At 31.5% G+C, this 25,385-nt stretch overlaps 1 protein-coding gene across 3 annotated transcripts in view; it reads right to left on the bottom strand.

The window, feature by feature from the left end:
* Nucleotides 1-23,827, bottom strand: part of pdm3 (pou domain motif 3) — a 73,743-nt gene extending 49,916 nt beyond the window's left edge. For 2 of the 3 annotated variants that reach the window (XM_070652283.1, XM_070652285.1), the window contains exon 1: nucleotides 23,212-23,827. The gene's annotated coding sequence lies outside the window, so the exon portion shown is untranslated. Of the gene's footprint in view, nucleotides 1-11,030; nucleotides 11,125-23,211 lie in introns of those variants that run through there. The other variant, XM_070652284.1, reaches the window with a different exon arrangement.
* Nucleotides 23,828-25,385: the final 1,558 nt, after the last annotated feature.

Here is a 25,385-nt window from a genome sequence, read left to right as displayed (position 1 = left end):
AAAAACTGTAAATTTTGAGGTTAGAATCCCAAAAAGCTACCAAATTTTGAGGTTAGAATAAAAAAAGCTTCAAATTTTGAGGTTAAAAACCAAAAAAAGCTCCAAATTTTGAGGTTAGAATCCAAAAAAAGCTCCAACTTTTGAGGTTATGTTTCCAAATTTTGAGCTTAAATTTTCAAAAATTTGAGGTTATGTCCCGTAGCTGCTCAATCAAGCCAGCCTGTTTAACAACAAAATATTTTCCTCTTTCTGTTTCTCGTCTAACAAAAACCAAATTAGGATGGTTATAAAAGCTCCTTCTATCATTCTTTTACACTAAATTCCACCACCCCCAACTCCTACCCCACCTACCCCTCCCCCTCATTCGTGATAGATAAATTTTAGTAAAATTTTCTCCCCATTCCCATTTGACGATGTTGAACTTGTTAGTTTTTTTGAGGTATGAGTTGCAATATTTGAATGAGTTTGGCAAAAGTTTTTGGACTTACATGCTTGCCTGCTTTTGGTGTACATAAAACTTTTGCTAAGCTTACATTTTAGGTAAAATGAAGATGAATTGGGAGGACATTGATTTGACTGGGAATATTGAGGATGATTTGCGATTTTGATGGAATTTGAGGTTAGAATTTTGACAATTTTGAGGTTAGAATTTCCAAATTTTGAGGTTAGAATTCAAAAATTTTGACAATTTTGAGGTTAGAATTTAAAAATTATGATAATTTTGAGGTTAGAATTCCAAAATTATGATAATTTTGAGGTTAGAATTTTGACAATTTTGAGGTTAAAATTTTGATAATTTTTAGGTTAAAATTTTGACAATTTTGAGGTTAGAATCCAAAACTTTTGACAATTTTGAGGTTAGAATTCCAAAATTATGATAATTTTGAGGTTAGAATTTTGACAATTTTGAGGTTACAATTTTGACAAATTTGAGCTTAGAATTTTGACAATTTTGAGGTTAGAATGCAAAATTTTGAAGTTAAATTTCGAATTTTTTAGCTTAAGATTCATTTAAAATTTCAAAAAATGCGCCTTATCCACCACATCCCCACCATGCCTTCCTTACTTGTCTAATTCTTTTTTCTCAATTGCAACTATTTTGTTTGACTATTATATAGACGTGAATGAATGTGAGAGTGCAAGTTTATGTATAAGCAAAAAGTAAGAGAGTAGAAAATTGGTAACAACATGGAAAAAGACACTTCTAAACAATCCAGTTTCCCACCCTACCCCACCCACACCCCCCGTTCCATATCACTTACCATAGTTGCACTTGCAGTTGTATGTGTGTATGTGTGTGTGTGTGTGAGTAAATATCTAAAATCAGACAACAAAAGCCACCTTCTTAACGTAATTTCTGATATTTGTGTATGTGTTGGGGTGGACAGTGGGGCAGGTGGGGCAGGTGTGGGGTGATTTTGGACCTTTTTTTGCCATTTAATGAACTGAACCCCAAACGAGACTTAAAACATGTCACAAAATTCTTCACAACACATGATTTACGGTAATGATGATGATTCTGAGCATGAATAGAGATGCAGCATAAATCATGAAATTTTATGCAAAATATGTCAAGAATTTACTGACATTAATATTCAAATCGGATCATGAACTACGACGGGAGATGCAGAGTGCCTCATTAATTCCTTTTTTACTTTATTAATTATTATCACTTTTTATTTTTTTACTCATATTTGTGACTGTTTATGCTTAAGCAGGATTTTGTGATTGACTTTGTGATTGTCTTGGGACTGATGATTATGTTGACTGACTTTGGATGCGAAAAATTAGGAATTCAAGGGAAAAATTAGAAAATTGATGCAAAAAATGATACAAAAATTAAAAAAAAAATTGAGGCAAAAATTGAGGCAAAAAATGATGCAAAAATTGATGCAAAAATTGAGGCAAAAATTGAAGCAAAAACTGAAGCGAAAACTGAAGCGAAAATTGATGCAAAAATTGATGCAAAAATTGATTCAAAATTTGAGGCAAAAGGGAAGCAAAAATTGAAACAAAAATTGACACAAAAATTGATGCGAAATTTAGAGAATTGAAGCAAAAGTTGAGAAAAGTGATGCAAAGTTAGCAAAATTGATGCAAAACCAAATAAATTGATGCAAAATTTTGAAAAAGATGCAAAAAAAGAAAAATTTTTAAAAATTGCAAGAATTGTTGCATAAATTGGGAAAATTGATGCCAAAAGTCACAAATCCCTCAAACCCCTTTCCATTCCCCCAAAAGCTACCCCACTGTCCATAACACAATCACGAAAACCTCATTAAAAATTTCCTCAATTTTCCTTTTAAATTATGCAAAAAAAAATAAAAATAAAAAAATCAGAAAAAAATCACAGCATGCATTGCAAAAAAAAAGAGGAAAATTCTTCAAAGAATCACAAAAGGAAAAAGAAAGGAAAAAATTAAAAAAAAAATTTCCATTAAAAATAGCCCATCATCACCATATTTCCATCATTATTATCATCGTCGTCATCATCAGCATCATCACACGACAAACAATAAGTCCAACATAAATAATAATCAAGTATGAAGGAGTTGAACATTTTTTTAAATAAAATTATGATGAGACACGACGAGAGCAGAAAAAAATGGCAAGTAAGGAAGTATTTTTGGGTGTTTGGAGGTTATGGCGCATTTTTTGGGATGACATAACCTCAAAATTCGGAAAAATAACATAAAAATTGAGAAATTTAACCTCAAATTTTGGCAACTCAATCTCAAAACTGAGCAACTCAGTCTCAATACTAAGCAACTCAGTGTCAAAATTGAGAAATTTAATCTTAAAATTGAGCAACTTAACCTCAAAACTGAGCAACTCAATATAAAAACTGAACAAATTGAGCAACATAACCTCAAAATTCACACTCATGTCAGTCAGTCAAAATATAAATTCCCTCAAAATTCCTCAAAAATGTGCTAATAATTTTGCAAGCATCAAAAAAAGAAGAAAAATAAAAAAATGAAATTAAAATGATAATTATTGTATTTTAATTACATGGCAAGATATGACAAAAGGGATAAGAGTGAGGAGAAGTGAATTGAGTTCAGTTGGAGTGGAACTGGATGAGAGCGCGTGCTGTGCTGGATATGCGACTAGTCTGAGGGAAGCGACTGCTTTTGTGAATTTTTTTAACATTTTTTTTTTGTTCAACAATGTCATAAATTAATGCACAAAATTATGTTGAGGAAGTAAAGTTGGGGTTGGGTAAGGTTGGGGTTGAGATGAAGATGGGTAAATATTTTGAGGTTAAGTTATGAATTTTAAGGTTAAGTTGCTCAGTTTTGTTCAATTTTGAGGCTGATTTGCTCAATTTTCAAACTGAGTTGCTCAATTTTGTGACTGATTTGTTCAGTTTTGAGGTTAAGTTTCCAAATTTTGAGGTTATGATTCTCGATTTTGAGGTTATGATTCTCGATTTTGAGGTTATGTTGAAAATATTCAAAATTCATATCGACCATCCACAAATAAATCATCACCCCACTTCATTCAACACATGTCTCAATGTCCTTGAATTCTTCGTTATTCACGATCAAAATTATTCCATCTCATTAATTCTTCTATTATTTTTTTATTCATAATTTCAAGTTAAAAATCAAATCAAAAATTCAATTTCATCATTTTACGAAAAATTGACTTTTTTTTATTCATAATTTCCTGAAATGACTTCTTCGATTATGATTTTTTTAAGTAGTTAGGAATTGTCAGGGTTGGAATTGAGGGAATTAAAGATTGAATTAAGGAATAATTTTGAATTCATTTAATTTGATAAGCAACTCAAACTCAGAATTGAGCAACTCAAAACTGAGCAACTCAAAACTTAGCAACTCATTCTACAAACTGAGCAACTTAACTTTAAAATTCCTCAATTTGAGCAACTCAGTTTAAAATTTGAGCAACTCAATCTCAAAACTGAGCAACTTAACCTCAAAATTTGGCCTTTTAGATTCTCCAACCCTGTCAATAATTTCAACATTTTGCACATTTTGCACCATTCAAACCCGAAAAAAATCCATTCAAAAAGAGTTCAATTTGATGGATTTAAATGAAAATACTTTATATGCTCGATATGTGTAATGTGAAGTAAATGAGTTGCACAGCGATTCACAGAATGAAGAAGTAAAACAAGAGGGAGAAGCAGCAATGCAGGGAATGAGGGATAGACCAGCATGTTATTATTTTTTATGCTATTATTCTTATTACTGCTTTTTTTTTTTCGCTAATATGTTTATAATTTTTATTTTGCGTTTTTTTATTTTATGAAATGTAAATTTGTTCCTTAGGAAGGGTTTTTGGGTGAGTTAGACTCTGGCTGTGCTGACTTTTTGAGGTTATGAAGGTTGAATTTTGAGGTTAGGTTGCTCTGTTTTGGAATTGAATTGCTCAATTTTGGGGTTCATTTGCTCAATTTTGAAGCTAAGTTGCTCAATTTTTAGACTAAGTTGCTCAGTTTTGAGGTTGAGTTGCTCAATTTTGAGGTTAAATTGCTCAATTTTGAGGTTGAATTGCTCAATTTTGAGGTTGAGTTGCTCAATTTTGAGGTTGAGTTGCTCAATTTTGAGGTTGAGTTGCTCAATTTTGAGGTTATGTTCCCAAATCTTCACAAATGTTTCCACAATCGACATAACCTTCAATTTAAATCGTTTCATTTGCCATTTCAAGTCCATACAAAATATTCAATTCAATGTTGATGACCGAGTGGAACTTCTCGCACTTTTTTTTATATTATTTATATCCACCCTTCTTATATCCATATCGATTTTTTAATTCCTTCACCAACTGCAAAATCGTCCATAAATTGTGTATATATGTGGAAGGGCCGATCGTCATCGATTGAATCATCAACAGCAACAGCAACACGAACTTTATTTATTATGTGTATTTGAACCCTTTTTTGTCTTTCTCATTATACTGGCTGTGCTGTATGTGCTGTATGCTCTATGCTGTGTCTGTGTCTGTATGTCGAGCTCATTACGTCGTCCCCTAATTATAACATTTTTTTCCCGCTTTTTTTGTGCCTCTGTTGCATACTTTTTTTATGTCATTCTAATTAAACCCCTGCCTTGATGCTTTTTGTTTTATTTTCTCAATTCTGAATTTAAATTGATGAATCATCAAATAAATAATATAATTTTTTTGGAGGGAATATTTTTTGAATTTTTAATTTTATTCTTCAATTAATTTTTAAAGATGAGGACGAAAAATTGATTGCATTTTTATAAAGGGGAGGTATTAGTAGGAACTGGGAAAAGTTAGAGGTTAGGCTGAGAAAACTGAGCAATTTAACATCAAAATTGAGCAACTTAACCTCAAAATTGAGCAACTTAACCTCAAAATTGAGCAACTCAACCTCAAAATTGAGCAATTTAACCTCTAAATTGAGCAACTCAACCTCAAAATTGAGCAACTTAATCTCAAAATTGAGCAACTCAATCTCAGAACTGTAAATTTTTTTGAATGCACGTTGAGTTGCTCAATTTTGAGGTTGCGTTGCCCAATTTTGAGGTTATGATGCACAATTTTGAGGTTAAGCGAGGTTAATTCAACCACATTTTGAACTTAATCCAACCAATTTTGAGAACAATATGACCAGTTTTTGAGGTTAAATGAACCGACTTTGAAGTTAGGTTAGTTTTATCAATTTTGAGGTTATGTTGCCAATTTTTGAGGTTAAATTTACCAATTTTTCACCACATCCAAAACACAATTCAGACCACATTTGTACACGTTTAAAAATGTACAAAAAGGTCAACAGCAACAGCAACAACAATCATCACATAATTAACCCCAAAGTAATATTTTGTCTAATTCATAATTATTGCTGTAAATTCCCCATACAATTTAACATCATTCTGAAATTCGTGCGAAACAAAAATTACACAAAAAAAAAGTTTCAACCCTCAAACTACACCGAAAAAAATGTGAGGCACAAACAGCCACAGTCACACAGCATAATTAGGGGCTGATAATTATTGCCCTAAACATAGCTCATTAATGCAACAATAATTAAGTATAATAAAAAATGTCTCGTAATAATTTGTTAGCATTTATATCCAAAAAATGTTGTGGAAAATTAAAGAAAAAGAAGGAACAATTTTTTTTTGGGTGTGGAACTGAACGGAACTGAACGGAACTAGTTTTACTGATGATATTTTAAATTATTTTCAGTCATTTGTTAGAATTTTGATCATTTTTTGGATTAAATCCAGTGATTTTCAACCTGTGTGCCACGGCACAATCTTGGTTTAAGCCTGTCATGCAAACGACCAAAGTTGAAAAACAGGCCAGGTTGTCACAGAGGCAAAAACCATACAATTTCTTGAAAGTCAGTGCTGGACAATCTTTTAGTTTTCTCAGCCCAACCTTGATGGTAAGCCTCGTTCGAAACTAGGCACGACATATGGTTAATGACATTTTCAACAACTTTTGACAGCTTACTATTATGCCACGGCACACAGGTTGTCCATCACTGCTTTTAATCCTTACCACTTTAGACCCAGACTGAGTCACTAGGCTGTATCGGCGGTATTTGCATGGAGTTTCTCAGCCTGGCCTTAAACCATAAATCTAAAGTCCTCATACATCCTTAATTACTGGAACCATGCTCCAACTTGGAGCCCAAGCTACCATCTGTCAGGCTTTCAATCAGCCTCTAAAATTGGCCGATCCACAAATTCTTCCAATTCCAGTCACATCCACAAATCCGAAATTATGAATAATAAAAAATTACATAATTATATACATATTAAGCAGTGCTGTATAATTTTGATAGAATCACTAAAACAAGAAACAGAAAGGAAAGAATCGACCGAACTAAATTGTATGCAATCATAATATGGAGGGGATGAAAAATTAAATGAAAATTAAGGAGAGTCTATGAGAATGAATGAGTAAGTTAGAGCTTATAAATGACCTTAGTCTGAATGTTCTTTGTAGTTTTAGAGTTGGATATTCAGGGAATGTTAACTCTGTTCGATATGGTTTTAAACTCCATTTTAAGAAACTAAAGCTGAGTGTCCAAAAAAAACTCATAAATTGAGCAAAAGACTCAACTAATCCGTATAGAACAAGTCAGTTAATCGATACAAAATTGGACACCAGGTCGGAATGATTCTGGCATGATTCCCCAGACTACGGAGCTAAAGAATGGTAATATACTATCCTATCCTAGCCGTCTTTACTCTACCTTACTCTCCCTAATTCGATTCTGACCTGATTACGATCCAGACGGCTTTTTTGACGTGTTTTCGGGCATATATACCATAGAATAGCTCTGCTGAGTCTGTGTTACGGAGTATATTTCGGATAAGCTAGAAAACCGAAAAAATTTTGGATCAATTAATCGACCTATCCACTTAATTTGCCACAATAATACAATCTGTTGTTAATCATGATCCACACAAATGTAACAAAACAAGTCATCAAGATCCACATCATCGTGTGATAATTTTTCCTTCATTTTTCCACATTAAAAATTTTCATTTTCATTTTTTTAAAATAAGACGAAAATCATCTCATTTGTGCTTATGTGTGCCTGTATGTGAGGACCAGCGTCGTGAGACGAAATAATTCAACATTGGATATTTATAATTTATAATTAATGAGCTCCACCACGAATGGCACGTAGCATTAAATAGGCAATTTTCTGTGTGCTGATGATGACGCACATAAGATTAAAATAATCATAAAAAAATGTCCAAAATTAAATTGCGGGGTGAAGGAAATTAAGACAAAATGAAATAAAATATAAATTCTTGGCACACGCAAAAAATGAGGAATTGGAAAAGTGAGGTGTTTGAGGCTGATGATGGTCCAGGGATGGAGCTTGGGACCCTGGGACCCACTCAATTCTCCCCATTTTGAATATACTCTTGCTTTCTGCCTTACTTAAGTTGGACACTGTATTAAATGTCAAATTTATGACAATTAGGAGCCTTTATGTCATTTTGTCGATTCAATATGGCAACATAAAGGTCGTCAAGTGGCTTAGCTATGCTGTCTGGGTTGATTACATACCACCCTAGTCTTACAATTCTATTGAGGTTCAAAACATCCTTTAGAATCCATCAGAGATCCAATCTATCGCTGATTAACACCAATATCAAATACAATGCTGACTAACTACCTGATTTGATTCAAATTCGACATCAGACCAGAGCCAAGTCGATCTGGTAACGGATCTTCAACCATTTCTTCACCGTATGCTTTCTAAAAGTGTATCTAGGTTTGGGTACAATAAGGTATTCCAGAAATTGATCCTAGTCCAATACTAGGCCGTATTTAAGCCAAATCTGTCATCAGGTTCTTGTCACGCTGGTCTAGGTTACCGTACAAGAGTTCCGCAGCCTGAGGCAACATTTTACAGTTATACTAGCCTAGTGCTGGATTTTGGACCGAATAATCAACTTAATAAGCAGCAAGAGTAAGAAGTGAGTTAGTAACAGATTTGGTTTAAATCCGGGCGAATTCTGAAGCTAGAAGGCTGTATTACTCATTCCTAGGTACTCTAGTGCCAAAATAGAGGTAGAATAGAGAGTACCCTAATATAGCCCTGTCTACCCAGTTAGGATAGAATATTTCGAACATATTATGAATTATATTGACACTACAACTGCTAAAATCATCAATTTCATCAATTCTAAACGGTATTTCATCACAAATTCTACCTCAATTATGATCCCCCCTCCCCTCAGTTCCCCACACCCAATACACACAACAAGATAATAATCAACATAATCTCATTGCCTCTATTCACATCTCACATTGATCACATTGATATTAATATTTCTTATTCTTAATTATTTTTCACATTAAGCATACAGCAGTCAGCAATAACAACAACAACAACAAGCAAAATGCAAAATACTTTCTTGTTCCGCATATTAATGCAACAGCAACAAAGTAAGTTCAGTTCAAGATCTCAAAAAAAAAAAAAAAAAAACTGCATTTAAAATGCAAATTATGTAGACTTGTTCAAACCGTTGTTTGTTAATTTCTCTACAGCAAGGGCGCAGAACTGCTTGAATGTTGGTGATTTATTAGATAATTTAGAAGGATTTTTTCAAAGTGGGGGAGTCAATGTTAAGTTGGGTTTGGGGGGTTGGTCAAGGGTATGAGATTGATGAATTAGAAAATTGATGAATTTTGTGTCAATTTTTGAGCAATTTTGATCAATAATTTGAATTAGGGGCATATTTAGGTAGTCAAGAGGGAAAAAGGGGTGGGGTGGGGTTTGACTCTAGATCCCCCAAGCTTCCCTCATTCTCTTGAATACATGAATAAGCTCTTGATGTAAATTATTGATGAAATATTAAAAATTGCTCAGAATTGTTCAAAAAGTTGCTCAAAATTGCTCAAAAAATTGCTCAAAAACTGCTCAAAATTGCTCAAAAAATTGGTCAAAATTGCTTAAAAAATTGCTCAAAATTTGGTCAAAAATTGCAAAATTGCCATACCCCCTACCCATGACCCCATCTCTCCGTCAGAATTCACCTCATTTCCCATTCCCTTCCTTTCCCATCCTCATCACTTCTTCATTTCATTAAATTGTCTCTTATTACCACATTAATCAGATGCCTTGCAAATCATCCAGTACATCCAGCAACAACAACAACAACACACAAGACAGGCACAACAACAACAACAATATTAAGAGTCGAGTTGAGGAAAAGAAGACGAAGAAATTGGAATAAAACTAATTAACAGAATCGAGTTGAGAACTCAATGAGTATTTAATTGAATGTTGCTGTTTGTGCCTCCAAAAAATGAGGAACTGGAAGTGAGTGGGAAAAAAATTTAATTCAATTCAAGTTGAGAAAGTGAAGATTTTTGGAGATGAAATTTGGAATCTGATTATAAAATTGGGAATGAGGATTTTGAGGATTGTTGAAATGAGGCTGGGGGTGGTGAATTTGGTGAGAATTGGTGATTTTGGAATTTGAGAGGGATTGAGGGGGATTTGGGTGATGGATGTGGGAGGTCATGAAGTGCAATTGGAATGTAAGTAAGGAAAGCTGTGGAATAAGGAGACAGGGTTGGATTTGAAGCTGTAAAACTGATCAAAAATGACACAAAACTCACCAAAATTCATTAAAATTTGACTAAAAATGGTCAAATTTGATCCAAAATTGCTCAAAAAATCATCAAAATTGTTCTAAATTTACTGAAAAATTGACCAAAAATTCGGGATCGTTTAACCGACTCATGCTGCTCATGCCTAATAATCACAAACTAAAACAGCTAATTCAACACACAACTCAACATAAAATCAGCCAATAAATCTTATTTTTAGACAATTTAAAGTAAAAATTCCACGACTTGTGACTTAATAAATTTGTCAAAAAAAAAACTTCAACAAGACAATTTCGAATGTGGAAATTTTTCAGGTGTTTAGTCAGAGACAAGAAAGTTACAAATAAAATAAATATAGACATTTATGTAGCGTGATTAGTCTAGACTCGAGTTATATGAATGTTAAGACTGCTTTGGAGTTACACGACGGGAAATTGAAAGAAATTGAACAAATTGGTGACTTAATTCGAAAGTTGAATATTGTCTAAGGCTGTCTTGCTGGATTTATGAGGCTGAATTGGAAGAAAAATTGGGAAAAAATCAATTTTGAGGTTAGAAATTAGGGAATATTCAGGAGTTAAGGAACGGTAAAAATAAGGTTTACAGACTCATTCCCTAAGCCTATCGTAATGCTTTGAAATAACCAAAATGAACAACAATTTGGACTCAGTAACAAAAGAGCAAAGCCCAAATCCACCTGGAAGTTCGTTGACTTATTATGAATGGCTCAAAAAGGGGGATGATGTTGAGATTTTGTCACAAAAAGACAGAAATGGATCAAAAAATCAAATTTTCGTATTAAGCCCTAAATCACCTCCCCTCTTTACCCCACCTAATTGTCACCTAACCTCCAAACTATCCCCAACACAATTTTTTACTTCCCCGAATCTTGTTAAGTTTAGTCAGCAATTAAAACAGATTTAAAGCAGCAAAATTTCACTCACATTATGTGTGATATTCCAAATTATTCATAAAATCTTTTATTCATTTTTTTTGTATCTTTTATATCCATTAAGATCAACGATGATGACTGTGACGCATGCAAAAAATGAGAAGAGAAGAAATGTGTCAAATAAATTAATCAAATGAGAATAAAATTAAGAAAAAATTGATAATTTTTTTGTGTATTTTGTCCAATTGGGAGGTTGGGGTATTGGGGGCTGGGCAATGATGTGGGGTTTTTTGGGAAAATTTTGATATTTTGAATTTTTAATGAAAATTAAAAATTGGAAAAAAGATTAAAAAATTCAAAAATTTAAAAAATTGTAAAATTTTAAAAAATTTGGAAAAGTTTTGAAAAATTCGGAGAAATTTTGGTAAAATTTTTTAAAAAAAATCAAAAAAATCGAAAAAATTAAAAAAATTTTTAAAAAATTTAAGAAAAAATTGAAAAAAATTTGAAAGTTAAAAAAAAAATGTTTTAAAATAAAATTAAAAAATTGAAAATTTGAAATTTTTAACTTTTAATTTCTGAATTTTTCAATTTTTAGATTATATATTTTTTTTTTCAAAATTTTGAATTTCACTTTCCATTTTCTATTTTTAAACATATAAATTTCAAATTTTCAAAAGATATCATATTTTTTCAATTAATTAAATTTTTTATATTTTTATATTTTTTTATTTTTTAATTTTTTAGACTTCAAATTTTCAAATTTCTGAAATTTTCTCAAATTTTTAAATTTTTTCGTATTTTCGAATTTTTTGTAATCATTTTTTAAATTTTTGAAATTTTTTTGTTTAAAATTTCAATAAAATCTTCAAAAAATTTTAATTTTAAATTATTTAAAAAATTCATAAATTTTTTTTCCACCTCGCCCATCTCTGCTCCTCATCATCGTCATTAATTTGTACACAATCTTCAATAATAAAAAATGAAAAAAAAAAATGAATTTAAAAAAATAATGAAATTATAATATATGAACATTTAATTTTCTTCTCCTACATTTGTCACAAACACATCCAGTCACAATATCTTATATTCTCCAATATTTAATTGTGTTTGTATAATTTGTTTTAAATACAGAAAAAATTTCTTTTTTTTTTCATTTCATTTAATTTCTGTTTATTTGCTTTAATTATGTCTAATGGAAAAATCCTTGAATCGTAATTAGAACAATTTAGAGAACATTGAAAGATAATTTTATATTTTTTTATTCAAGAATAAGACGTGGACTTGTGGGAATTTTGTGGGAATTTATTGGAATTTTTAATTGAAAAATTCGGTTTTTTAGGTTACGTAAAAATTTAAATTTCATGACGTAAAACTTAAGACGTAATGACGTAGATGTAAAGACGTAGACGTAATGACGTAGACGTAAAGACGTAGACGTAATGACGTAGACGTAATGACGTAGACGTAATGACGTAGACGTAATGACGTAGACGTAATGACGTAGACGTAATGACGTAGACGTAATGACGTAGACGTAATGACGTAGACGTAATGACGTAGACGTAATGACGTAGACGTAGAGACGTAGACGGAGAGACGTAGACGTAGAGACGTAGACGTAGAGACGTAGACGTAGAGACGTAGACGTAGAGACGTAGACGTAGAGACGTAGACGTAGAGACGTAGACGTAGAGACGTAGACGTAGAGACGTAGACGTAGAGACGTAGACGTAGAGACGTAGACGTAGAGACGTAGACGTAGAGACGTAGACGTAGAGACGTAGACGTAGAGACGTAGACTTAATGACGTAGACGTAACCTTCAAAATTACGTAAGACGTAACCTCAAAAATTAATTCAAATTTTTAAATTCTCCCTTTTGGAACCTCCAACTAATCACACAAAATAAGAACGAAATTAAGTCATTTTAAACAAACAAAAGCAACCGTTTTTGGTGATATTGTGTCTCATTCACCCATTCTATATTTCTCATTTGATTCGCTTAATTAACTGTAATTAATTTTTATAATTTTATGGGCTCGCTCAAAACTTCTTATGACGAATACTTCACATCTACTTATAATTTGTGCTGTGCTTGTTCCTCGACCATATGGCATCAATTGTGTTTTTGCTGATGAAATTAAATTGGTTTAAATTTGGGCATTTTCGTCAGAAATTAAGTCGATGATTATGATCAATTTCTGGTTAACTTCAGTCATAACTGCCACAAACTTCTTTCAATTTCTCATCCATAAGCAGCAATTTATGCTACAAATTAATTAAAAAAATTTTCTATATTTTTTATATCACGGAAATGTCGCATGTGGCAGATGAAGACGTCAATAATGAACATGAGCATATCAAGCAATGGGAATTGAAATAAACATGAATTAAATGAGGATATGAGAAGTATTGGAAGTTGTATGATTGGGTGTAAATCAGAGCTTAGCAGAGCAATTTGTCAAAAAAATGCATTTATTTTTTAAAAGCCTGAAATTGAATTTTAGGTTACGTCTTACGTATTTTGGAAGGTTACGTCTACGTCTTACGTCTACGTCTTAAGTCTACGTCTTACGTCTACGTCTTACGTCTACGTCTTACGTCTACGTCTTACGTCTACGTCTTACGTCTACGTCTTACGTCTACGTCTTACGTCTACGTCTTACGTCTACGTCTTACGTCATTACGTCTTACGTCATTACGTCTTACGTCATTACGTCTTACGTCATTACGTCTTACGTCTTACGTCTTACGTCTTACGTCTTACGTCTACGTCTACGTCTACGTCTACGTCTACGTTTTACGTCTTACGTCTTACGTCTTACGTCTTACGTCTACGTCTTACGTCTACGTCTTACGTCTACGTCTTACGTCAACGTCTTACGTCTACGTCTTACGTCATTACGTCATTACGTCATTACGTCATTACGTCTTACGTCTTACGTAAATTGAAAGTTAGATTTTACGTAACTGGAATATTGAAAATTACGTAACTGGAAATCATTAAATTCCACCATTTTCTAACTGTCCCCATACCCAACATCCATCTAGCATTAACTTCAATTCACCTCAAATCAACCGGAAAAATTGAAATAAAAAAAATATGTAAAAATTCTACATTCATCATTAACAGCTTTACGTCATTATGCCTCCCATGTGTAGCTGTTCCTATACACATTGCCTGACTAAACTAACTTTTTGTTCCCATTATAAATAGCCAACACCTCGCCAATCAGGCAACACGAATGTGCATTTAATATCACAAAAAAAAAAGTTATTCCTTTACATATTACATGTAATATGTGAATAAGTATAAAGTATAAAGTATAAATATCGATATAAGTTCTAATTAACGAATGTAAAATGGGTGAGTGAGATGGAAAGATAGAGAAAATGAGAATGAGAGGAAAAAGAAGGAATAAAAAAAATGCATGCAAATTTTAAATTACACTCAATTGATTTACAAATCATTTGTTTCAAATGTAAAGCAGAACAAGTAAGAAAGGCATTTGAAGAGTTTGGGGTATAAGGCGCATTTCTGGGGTTTGAAAATGGATGAATTGTCAGACAAAATGGAAATTAAATTGGCAAAGAAATCTTTAATTTAACAGTCGGACAAGCGGACACGAATGGAAAACAAGTAAAAAAGACCTTCAAAAATGGTTCAAAAGGCGCATTTTTGAGGCTAGTCTATGAACTACCAGTCGGGCAGACGGACGCAAATGAACAAATAAGCCGATAGATAAGCCGAAGACCAGTTCTACAGATGGACAAGATTGAAATGCAAGTAATAAAGATCTTGAACGTTGGGTCATAAAGCGCATTTTCTCGAAGGTTGAATCATAAAGGACAATTTTGGAGCTAGCAAATGGATTAATAATTGGACACATCGACACGAATGGAGAAGACAAGTAAGAAAAACCTCGATGGTTGGTTCATAAGGCGCACTTTTCTCCAAATTTCGGTTATAAAGCGCATTTTTTGTAGATATTTATTGAATTTTCAATCAGTCGGATGAACACAGATCCAAAACAAGTAAGAAAGTAATCGAATATTGTACCATAAAGCGTATTTTTCAAATTAGCAAAACTATCAAAATTCTGACAGTCCGACAAAATTGAACAAGACCCAAAAACTACTCTAAAAATTAGAATCCACAATAAAAAAAAGTCTATGAAGTAAGCTAGTTTGTAAGCGATTACTGGTGTGAGTAATCGACATGCGGCATGTCATGATTCGTTTGGACGTTGCTTGATTATTGTTGCTGGCTTTATGGTCATTAATGAGGGAAAATTAAGGGCATTTTTTTGTATTCGTTGTTGTGGCTAATGACTTGAAATTTGTTTGTTAGTTTTTTGCAATTGTAGGTTAAAAGTTGAGGGTGACGTCACTGGGGGATGGATGGAAAAATTGACAAAAATTAACTTCAAAATTGTCAATAATTAAGCACAATAATTTCTGAATTTTGCTCATCATTTAATTAATTTCGAGTCATTCCAAGCCTCATTTTCAGTGCTGTTCTGCCTGATCAAGTCAGGCACAGCAAAATATGGAAATACAAAAATAAAAATGATCTTAATTAGTTTAATGAATTAATTGAAATTAATTAATGAGGTCTTGAATGTGGAGCGCAATTCATGGCTGCTGTATGGCTTTTTGTTCTATTGGAGATTGATGCGTGATGTACGTGAGGGAACTGGGTGACGTCATGGAATTTGGTTAGGGAAAAATTGAGAATTGAATTTTGTTTTACGTAACTGGAAAGTTTACATTTTACGTAACTGGAAAGTTTACATTTTACGTATCATTGAAAGTTTACATCTTACGTAACTGGAATGATTTTACGTAACTAAAAACTACAAAGTAAATTACACTAAATCAAGCCTCATTTTCACCTACATTATCTGCTAATGATCAAATCTCATTAACATATTACTTTGCATTTATCCAATAATAAAAAAAAAAAATATTAATAATCTAAGCTAAATTCATGTTCGAAGCTCATTATCATAATTAATAATGCTAAACATTTATAATAATTTTAATATCTTTTTTTTATTTTCACAGCTAAATCCATTAGTGGATTTTTTTTTACAATGTTTGCAGTTCAATTTATTGCATTTTTATTTATAAAGCAAACAAGCAGCAGCAATGCACAAGTATTGGAAAGTCAGTAGCGTTAAATTTTTGAATTATTGATTGAGAAAATGTTTTTGTTGTGGATGTTGAGGTTACGTAAAATTTAGGTAAAGTTCAATTAAAAATTGAGGTTACGTCTTACGTTCTACGCTTACGTATAAGTCTTACGTTTACGTTCTACGTTCTACGTTTACGTTTACGTACTACGTTTACGTTCTACGTTTACGTTCTACGTTCTACGTTCTACGTTCTACGTTCTACGTTTACGTTCTACGTTTACGTTTTACGTTCTACGTTTACGTTCTACGTTTACGTTCTACGTTTACGTTCTACGTTTACGTTCTACGTTTACGTTCTACGTTTACGTTCTACGTTTACGTTCTACGTTTACGTTCTACGTTTACGTTCTACGTTCTACGTTCTACGTTTACGTTCTACGTTTACGTTTTACGTTCTACGTTTACGTTCTACGTTTACGTTCTACGTTTACGTTCTACGTTTACGTTCTACGTTTACGTTCTACGTTTACGTTCTACGTTTACGTTCTACGTTTACGTTCTACGTTTACGTTCTACGTTTACGTTCTACGTTTACGTTCTACGTTTACGTTCTACGTTTACGTTCTACGTTTACGTTCTACGTTTACGTTCTACGTTTACGTTCTACGTTTACGTTCTGCGTTTACGTTCTACGTTTACGTTCTACGTTTACGTTCTACGTTTACGTTCTACGTTTACGTTCTACGTTTACGTTCTACGTTTACGTTCTACGTTTACGTTCTACGTTTACGTTCTACGTTTACGTTCTACGTTTACGTTCTACGTTTACGTTCTACGTTTACGTTCTACGTTTACGTTCTACGTTTACGTTCTACGTTTACGTAGCTCAATTCATGCCTTTTTTAACGTAACATTGTGTCCCACCCAAGCGTCTAGCGTCTATCCAATTCCTTAATATAAAATCACATTATGACTAATTAATGCACACATGGATAAATATTCAGGTATGAAAAAAAATGCATTTTAAATTTATTGCCAATTCGAATTAGATTGTGGAACTGAACTGAAAAAACAATAGAAATAGAAATGAACGAGACTAAGCGACACAGCACACAAAAAAGTATGAATCACATAGAGTGAAAATTATGAAAATTAACGTTAATCATATCGAATGCGAGTAATTTGAGCTCTTGAGACCTGAATGAGCTACTAATTGATTTAAATCTTGCGATTAATTGCCATTTGTTGTTGTTGTTGTTGTTGCTTCATGCGCCAACGAGTTCTTGAGCATATTGGATCGACTATCTTTGTACTTTCTCATTTTTTAAATTTTCTGCATATGGTTGCTCTAATTAAATTAAATTATATATATATATATATATATATATATATATATATTGAGTTATTGCTGTAATGATGTTGAATTGGAAGGAATTGGAGGAATGAGGAAAGAAATTGTCAAAGACTGGAAATGAAATTGAGGCTGAAATGGTTCATGTCTGGTTGATGACTGGATGTCTGTCGGTCGGTCGGGAGGTCTATGAGGGTCAATGTGGGTATCAGGTTAAGTCTGGGAGGGCATTAGGGAGTCTAGAATGGCTTTAATGATGGAATTTAATAAAATATTGCAAAAAATGGTCAAAAGTCATGTTTTCTGTGCGATTCTTGACTAAATTTCACATAAAGACACAAAAGTCGTGTATTTTGTGCGGTTTTTGACCTTTTTTAACTCAATTTTTAAAAACTGACTCAATAACCGTATGCTGTGTACGATTTTAAACCATATTTTTACAAATTCAATCAATAATCGTATGCTGTACACGATTTTTGACCAAATTTGAAAAATTAACACAATAGTCGTGTATTGCGTGCGATTTATGACCATAATTCATACTCCTACCCATAAATCGCATCCCACCCACGACTGCAAACCCCAAAAATCCACCGAATCTCATTAAAAACCTCCATAATCAGCTACATACTTCCAATACAAGGAACTGCATAAAAATTACCAAGAATATGCAGCATTAACAGCCTTAAAATCGATCAAATTCATTAAAATGAAAATGAAATGTTGAAGCCAAAGTAAGGCAGAACAGAACAGAACAGAACTGAAAAAAAACATGAATTTCAAATTAGCAGAAAAAGAAGTGAAAAAAAAAATATTCATTTTAGTGTTAATTACAGTAAGAAGTGGAAAAAGTATCGAGAAATTCAGTGCACACAACAAATTCGTTAAAAAACGGACGGGGAAAAAATAAAATTGGAATTTTTTTGAGGATAGGACGATTTTGTCAGGAATTTGGGGAGACTCTGAAATGGAATTGGATACAATTTTGACGGAATTTGGTTTAAAATCGTAGCCCGGCTATGAATTTGGAAATTTTTGTCAAAATTTGGCTTAAAACCGCACGCAATGTACGACTATTGTGAAATTTATTAAATTTTGATCAAAAGTCGTATGCCGCAAACTACTTTTTCACTATTTCGCCAGAGTTAGCACGAATTCAATGCAATGATTTAAAAATGAGTCAATAATCGCATACAACGCACCATTCTTGTACATTATTCAATAAAAGTATCCAAAGTCATGCAGAACACACGATTTTGGTCAGAATATGCAATATTTATGTCAGTATGGACCCCACTTGAAGTCTATCATCAATTCCAGTCATACATACCCAACCCAAGTCACTGTTATGGACATGATTGATCGTAGCTCTGATTATATAGTCATGGACACAGCTTCAGTTCTAGTCATTATCAACCCTAAGCCTATTAGTGGCTATTGAACCACTGTCAATCGAAGGTCGTCAATAATGCGGTTTAATAGGATTCTGTGCCTGGCCACAAAGGCTACATCTGCTAATTTCCCGTTGGACCATCCAAAAAACCCCCAAAACTCCCCACAAGGAACTCCACACATTAAAAAACCAAAAATTATTCACATTTAAGTTCATTTTTATGCATAATCGATCGATATAAACACAATTATGCTCTTAACGGAGGATTGAAATTGAAGTAAAAAAAAAGGGAAGAAATGCAGCAGAAAGTAGAAATCAAGCAACAACAACAACAAGCAAGCAACAGCAAGAAGAACCAAAATGATTTCTTAATGAAGCATGAAGAAGGAACGAGCAAAAAAAGAGAAAAAAATGACCAAAAGAATTTTGTGAGTGGGATGTATGCAGCACATAAGAGAGAGAAGGAACTGACTAAGATTAGATTAAGATCAGCAGTATGGTGATGTAAAATGAATGAAGCGAAGAAGAACAAGGAACGAGACCACCGGCACGAGGGCAAAAAATTTATTGAACTTTTTAGTTCTTTTTTTTGTGTTTTTTTGTTGCTGTTACGGAATTAATGCGTATATGAAGCATTATGAGGATGTTGAGGTTGTTGTTATAATAAAATGATGATTGATCTTGAGGTTCAAAGTCGTATGCATTGTATGGTTAGTGTGTCAATCTTCCACGTTTGATGAATAATCGCATGCAGAGAACGAGTGCTGTGTCAATCTTCAAAATGTGATCAATATACGTACGAATTACACGACTATTGAGTTCAATTTTCAAAATATGGACAAAATTGGAAACGGTTTTTGAGATATTTTGAGGAAATTTGGTAAAAAGTTGTACTTTTTGTGTAAATCTTTAAATGTGCTTAATAATTTCTTGGAACACACAACTTGGAAGTCTTTGTTGTAAATTTGATTCAAACTCGCAACCAGTGCACAGTTTTTGTGGCTTCTAATTGAAATTTGGTCAATAATCGCTCAGATTACACGAATTTTGTCCCAATCTTTAGGATTTGGTCGGAAGTGGAGCGTTGTACACACAATCTTGTGTCTGTTGTTCTAAAAAATGGTCAAAAAACGCACACAGCATACGTCTTTTGTGTCGATTTTCGGAATTTGGTCAAAATATGCATAAAATATACGGATTTGCTTCCATCCTCAAACTTTGGTCAATAGTAACACTCTGTACACCATTTTTGTGTTTTTTATGAAAATAATAATGAAAAACCGCTCACAACGTACAATTCCAGTGTCAAAATTTAAAATGTCTTCAAAAATCGAGTGCAGTACACGAGTCTTGAGTCACATTCTCAAATAAAATGGTCAAAACCCGAACAAAGCACACGACATTTGTATCAATCATCAGATTGTAATCAATATGTGCACACAAAATACTATTTCAGTGTCAATTTTGCAACAATGGTCAATAGTAGCGCGTAGTATACGACTTTTGTGTCACTTTTATCCAAATTTACTCAAAAAAGTCACAAAATCAATACCAACGATGAATTTAACCTTCAAAAAATCACAAAAATTCCTTCAAGTTCCAATGTTTCTACCTTAACCCAATCTCAATCCCCAATCAAGCCTTCACAGCACTACTCAATAGCAATCCCCAACACCATCAAGTGAGCATAAGTAAATTGAAGCATTAAAAGTCAATTCAGACTTAAAACAGACTCTATGGCTTCTCTCAAAATAATCACCCATAACAAGCCAATCCCCAATCAAATGAGTCACACAAAGGAACTGGCATAAAGTGTCCATGACAAGCATAGAAAGCACCAAAAAAATAACTTTAAAGTGACGTCACGAGACATCGCAACAAAAAACGTGACGCCTTTTTTTTCAAAAAAATATAAAGGAAAAGAAGCAGCAGCAGCAAATTTTATAGTAAAACAAGACCTACGTCAACATTGTCGTCGTCGCGTGCTCGTCTTTCTTTCTGTTTTTTTTTTTTTTTTTTCTCACACCGACAGGCAGGCACACACAAAAATGTGTGAAAAAAATATAAAAAAATTCACAAAAAATTTCTTCTTTTGAGGAAGGAAATAAAAAAAAAGTTTGTTGCTGCTTGCTGCCTTTTGGATCAACAAACATTTTCATTTAGTGTGTGCTATTGAGGATGAAATGGATGAAGTTTTTTTTGATGAATCCTTTTTTCTGAGGGTGGGGGGAAGGGGAGGTAAGGAGGGTTGAGGTGATTGACATTGAATTTTAAGATGATGGAGCTCTTTGGGACTAAAGTAGCAGTCGACTGTGATGAATGGAGGATGTAAAGCTACACATTAAATGATACTGGGGGACACAATGTAGTTAATGAGATTCGTATGAAGAGTTTCAGTGGACTGCTAAGTAAACTCTTGGGAATGATGAGGTATTAGAACGTATTTAGAGGATGAGGATGAGTTTGGGGGTCAATAATCACATTTTTTGAAGAAAATACTTCAAATTGCTTTCAAAATTCCAATATTTCTTGCTAAAATATGCTACTACCTCCTTGCCTTGTCAAAATACTTCTGACTATGCCTGACAACTCAGATGACAAGTCACAAATGTGACAAAAGTGACAAAAAATGTGAAAAATTGTAGTAAAATTGACATAAATGACATAAAATTGAGAACAGAGTCAAATGTTATCACTTGAGTTGATCCCCTATTCCACCTGGGATTTCAAATGGTACTTATATGAAGCGTTGAGTCACTTGAGCTAGCTCAAAAGACATAAGGTGTAAAAAAGGCAAAAAATGTGACCTAGACCGGTGTTAATCTAGCGTACGACTTACGCTGATCTAGAACCACATTTTTAGCCATTTTTAAGTCGTGTTCCTTTTGGACTAGTTTAAAAGGTCTTAAATCGTGAGACAAGATAGAATCAGGTTTTAAAATTACCAAGTTATAACAAGTTAGAGTCTGAATTAATTGATGCAAGATTTGACATCAGAAAGACGTGACTATGTTGTTGTTCTTAGCTGAATCCGGCATCAATTTAGAGCCACACCGTCCTTGAATCAGAATTTTGGATACATCAAACGATTATGTTCATTCAAATGAGATTGATAATTGCCAAAACTTCAAGGATTCCTCCATTCATTTGATATAATAAGAATCAATAAAAATCCCCACAATTACACAGTATTTAAACCCCCAAAAATGATTTTCCCATTCATATTCACACATTCACCGCGATCATAATTTTTCACAACCTTTTCACACTCATTCTCAATTTTCAATTTTTTTTTACTCATTTTCATTCATTTTAAGTGTCAGACAAAAAACATAAAAGAGAACATAAAAAGAGTCAACAACATAATGATGATTATCGCTGTAAATTATGATCTCTTCGAATACATTTTTTGGAGGGTCTGTTTGGTAGTTGTGTAACGTGAAGAATTGGATATTTGAGGTGTCTATCCTTTTGAAGCCTAAATTATTCTGATTGTTTGATGATGATTAGACTCTACTGATCTTCTGTGCGTGAATTATGGGACGTTTTATAAAGCGGTTGTATAGGTTCTAGGCTAAAAAACTGTTTAAGCCGCAACAAATTAATAATACAATCCTTTAGACCGAATCTGGGCATCAAAAACTGTTACTTAATAAGTGACCGGGCCCTTTTGAGAAAATGCTTATATTATTATGTGTAATATTATTAAGTAGGAGAATAGGGAAGGAAAACTATGTTAAATTATTTGAGAAATATGAAAAAATTGGAATTTAAAACTTTAAAAAATTATTAAAATGTTTTAAAAAATTTTGAGAAAAAATTTAAAAAAAATTTAATAAAAAAATTTAATTTTGTCAACTTTAACGAATTTTTAATGATTTTTAATTTGAATAAAATTCAAAAAAGTTAGGATTTATACGATTTTTGCTATAATAGGGAGAACAGGGCAAATTTGAAAATATTTTTAAACAATTTTTAAAAACCAAAATGTTGAAAAATTAATTTTTTAATTTTAAAATTGAATTAAAAATTAGTAAAATAAGTCAAAGTTTTCATGCAATTTAAGTATAAATTTTAAAACAATTTAAATTATTAATTTGAATTTTAAATATTGACAGTAATTAAATTAATTTTAAAACATCAAAAAACCAATAAAAAAGCATTCAAAAAATTTAGAAAATTATTCAAAAAATTAGAAAATCATCCAAAAAAATTCAAAATTTCTTACATAAATCTCTAAAAATTCCCAAAACTAAAATAAATCACAAAAATTTCTCATAAAACCAAACCAAAAAAAATTCCATGCCGCTAATTTTATAATCCGTTAGAAAAATGATTTTGACACTTACACGACAAATTTTTTTTTTCCTTTTTTTTTCCAAAGGGAAATTTTTCTTGTTTTTCACATGAAGAATTTTTCAGATTTTCCTCTGATTGCGTGGACGACGACACGAGTTGAGGTTGTCTATTTTTGTGATGATCCAAAATTTCACTTTTTTTTTGTCTTTTTTTTTCTTTTCTCGATCGCTCTTATTATGATTTTTATGAGACTTAATTTATTTTTGGATAATTTTTTTATTTTATATTTTTCGGCTGTTTTTTGTTGTTGTTGTTGTTGGCTTGTCGCTGTGATTAATTTTGCTTAATTTTTTTTAAATGTGTCTTTATTTTTGAACTTTTTTTTTATTTATTTTAAGTCTTTTAATATCTTTTTTGTGGACTTTTCTTTTGGGTTTTTCGATGGAATTTTTTTGTTTTTTATGAATTTTATTAATTTGAAATTTTCACTTTTTCACTGAAATTTTGCCGGTAGTTTTTTTGATTGAAATCCTTTGAATTGTCTTCAACTTTTGTTCACTGAATTGTCAATTAGTTGCATTATTAACACATATCAATTTTGAATTTTATAAATTCTTTTTTCATGAGTTTTTAAATAATTTTAAAATTCTAAATCACTTTTTTGGATTTTATCGTTCAACTTTTCAAAATTTTTAATTTCAAATATTTTTTTTTCTTTTGAATATATTCAAATTTTAAAATTTGATTTCTAATATTTTTTAAATTGTAGTTTTTTTTTACTTTTTTAATTAACTTTTTTGAAATTGAATTATTTTTTCAATTTCCTTTTTCTGTTCAAATTTTTGATTTGTTATCCAAAAATTCCTTTTTTTATAATTGTTTTAGTTAATTAATTTTTATCATTTTTCCATCAATTTACTTCTTTTCTTTACTTCTGTTCTTCAATAAATCTGTTCTTAGTTATTTCTTCAAATCACTGATTAGTTTCTTTGATATTAATTGTTGAAATTTTACACTTTAGTTAGATATCTAAATAGAATATTAAATTAATTTTGTGGAGTTCCTTGATTTTTGTATCAATTTATTATATTTATGTCCAGTTTTTTAAATTGTTTATTTCACTGTTTTCCATGAATTTTCAATTTTTTCTTATCAGTTTTTCAATTTAAGTTCACTATTTTCTTTCATTTTCAACGAGTTTTTGTCAATTCTTCAATTTATTTTCACCAAAGATTCATCTTTAAAATTTTTCAATTTTTTAAAATTTACTTCAAAATTTGAATTCTCGATAAATTTTCAATACTTTTTCAAGTTCTCTAATTTCAAATATGTCAAATTTCAAATCACTTTTCAACTCTTTTTATCATTTCAAAATTCTCAACACTTCAATTTTCAACGTTTAGTTATTTTCACTGTTTCTCATTTTTGTGCATTGTTGAACATTTTTTGGATCACTTCTTTTTCTCTCTCATATTTTTTTTTTGTGTATAACCACGTGTTTGCACGCTACTTTTTATCCACACTTGTTTATTTTTTGAGTCATTCAGTTTTGGAAAATGTTTTTTATTTCACACATTTTAATTTCAATTTTAAGTCACTGTAATGAAAGAAATTTGAGATTTTAAATTTTTGAACTTTTTTGAATTTTAATTATTAATTTGAAATTAAATCTAATTTGAAGAATTTTTTATTTTTAAATAGAATTAAGAACATTTTAAATTTATTTAATAGAATAGAAGTTTAATAGAATTTTAAATGAAGAGAGAATTGTGAGATGAGAATCTTTTTTGATTGGTTTTAATTAGTTACTAACTAACTAATTAATTTAAGTAGTTCTAATTAATAATTAGAAAATATGTTTGAATTTCCCAATCTTCAAGAATTTTAAAATCCAAATTGAAACTTATGTATTTGTATTAAAATTAAAAGAACATAATAAATATTCTAATTCATAAAAATTCATTTCTTTTTCAATTTTAAATAATATTTTCAATTTTAAAATTTTTTAAATTGAATTAATTTTATTATTTTTTATTTAAACACATTTTGAATTATATTTTTTTTGAAATTTAGATTTTAAAAATTTTTAATTTTTTTAAATATACAAATTAATTTAATTATAATATTTGTATGTTCTTTTAATTTAAATACACTTTTAATTATGATATGTTATCCAGTTTTAGATTTTTTCTAAACTTTACATTTTTGAACCTTTTTTAAAATT

Source organism: Chironomus tepperi, unplaced genomic scaffold, assembly GCF_022539635.2.
Source record: "Chironomus tepperi strain 1889 unplaced genomic scaffold, CSIRO-AGI_Ctep_v1 contig_486, whole genome shotgun sequence".
Lineage (NCBI taxonomy): Eukaryota > Metazoa > Arthropoda > Insecta > Diptera > Chironomidae > Chironomus > Chironomus tepperi.
This window is presented reverse-complemented; position numbering and strand designations above follow the sequence as displayed.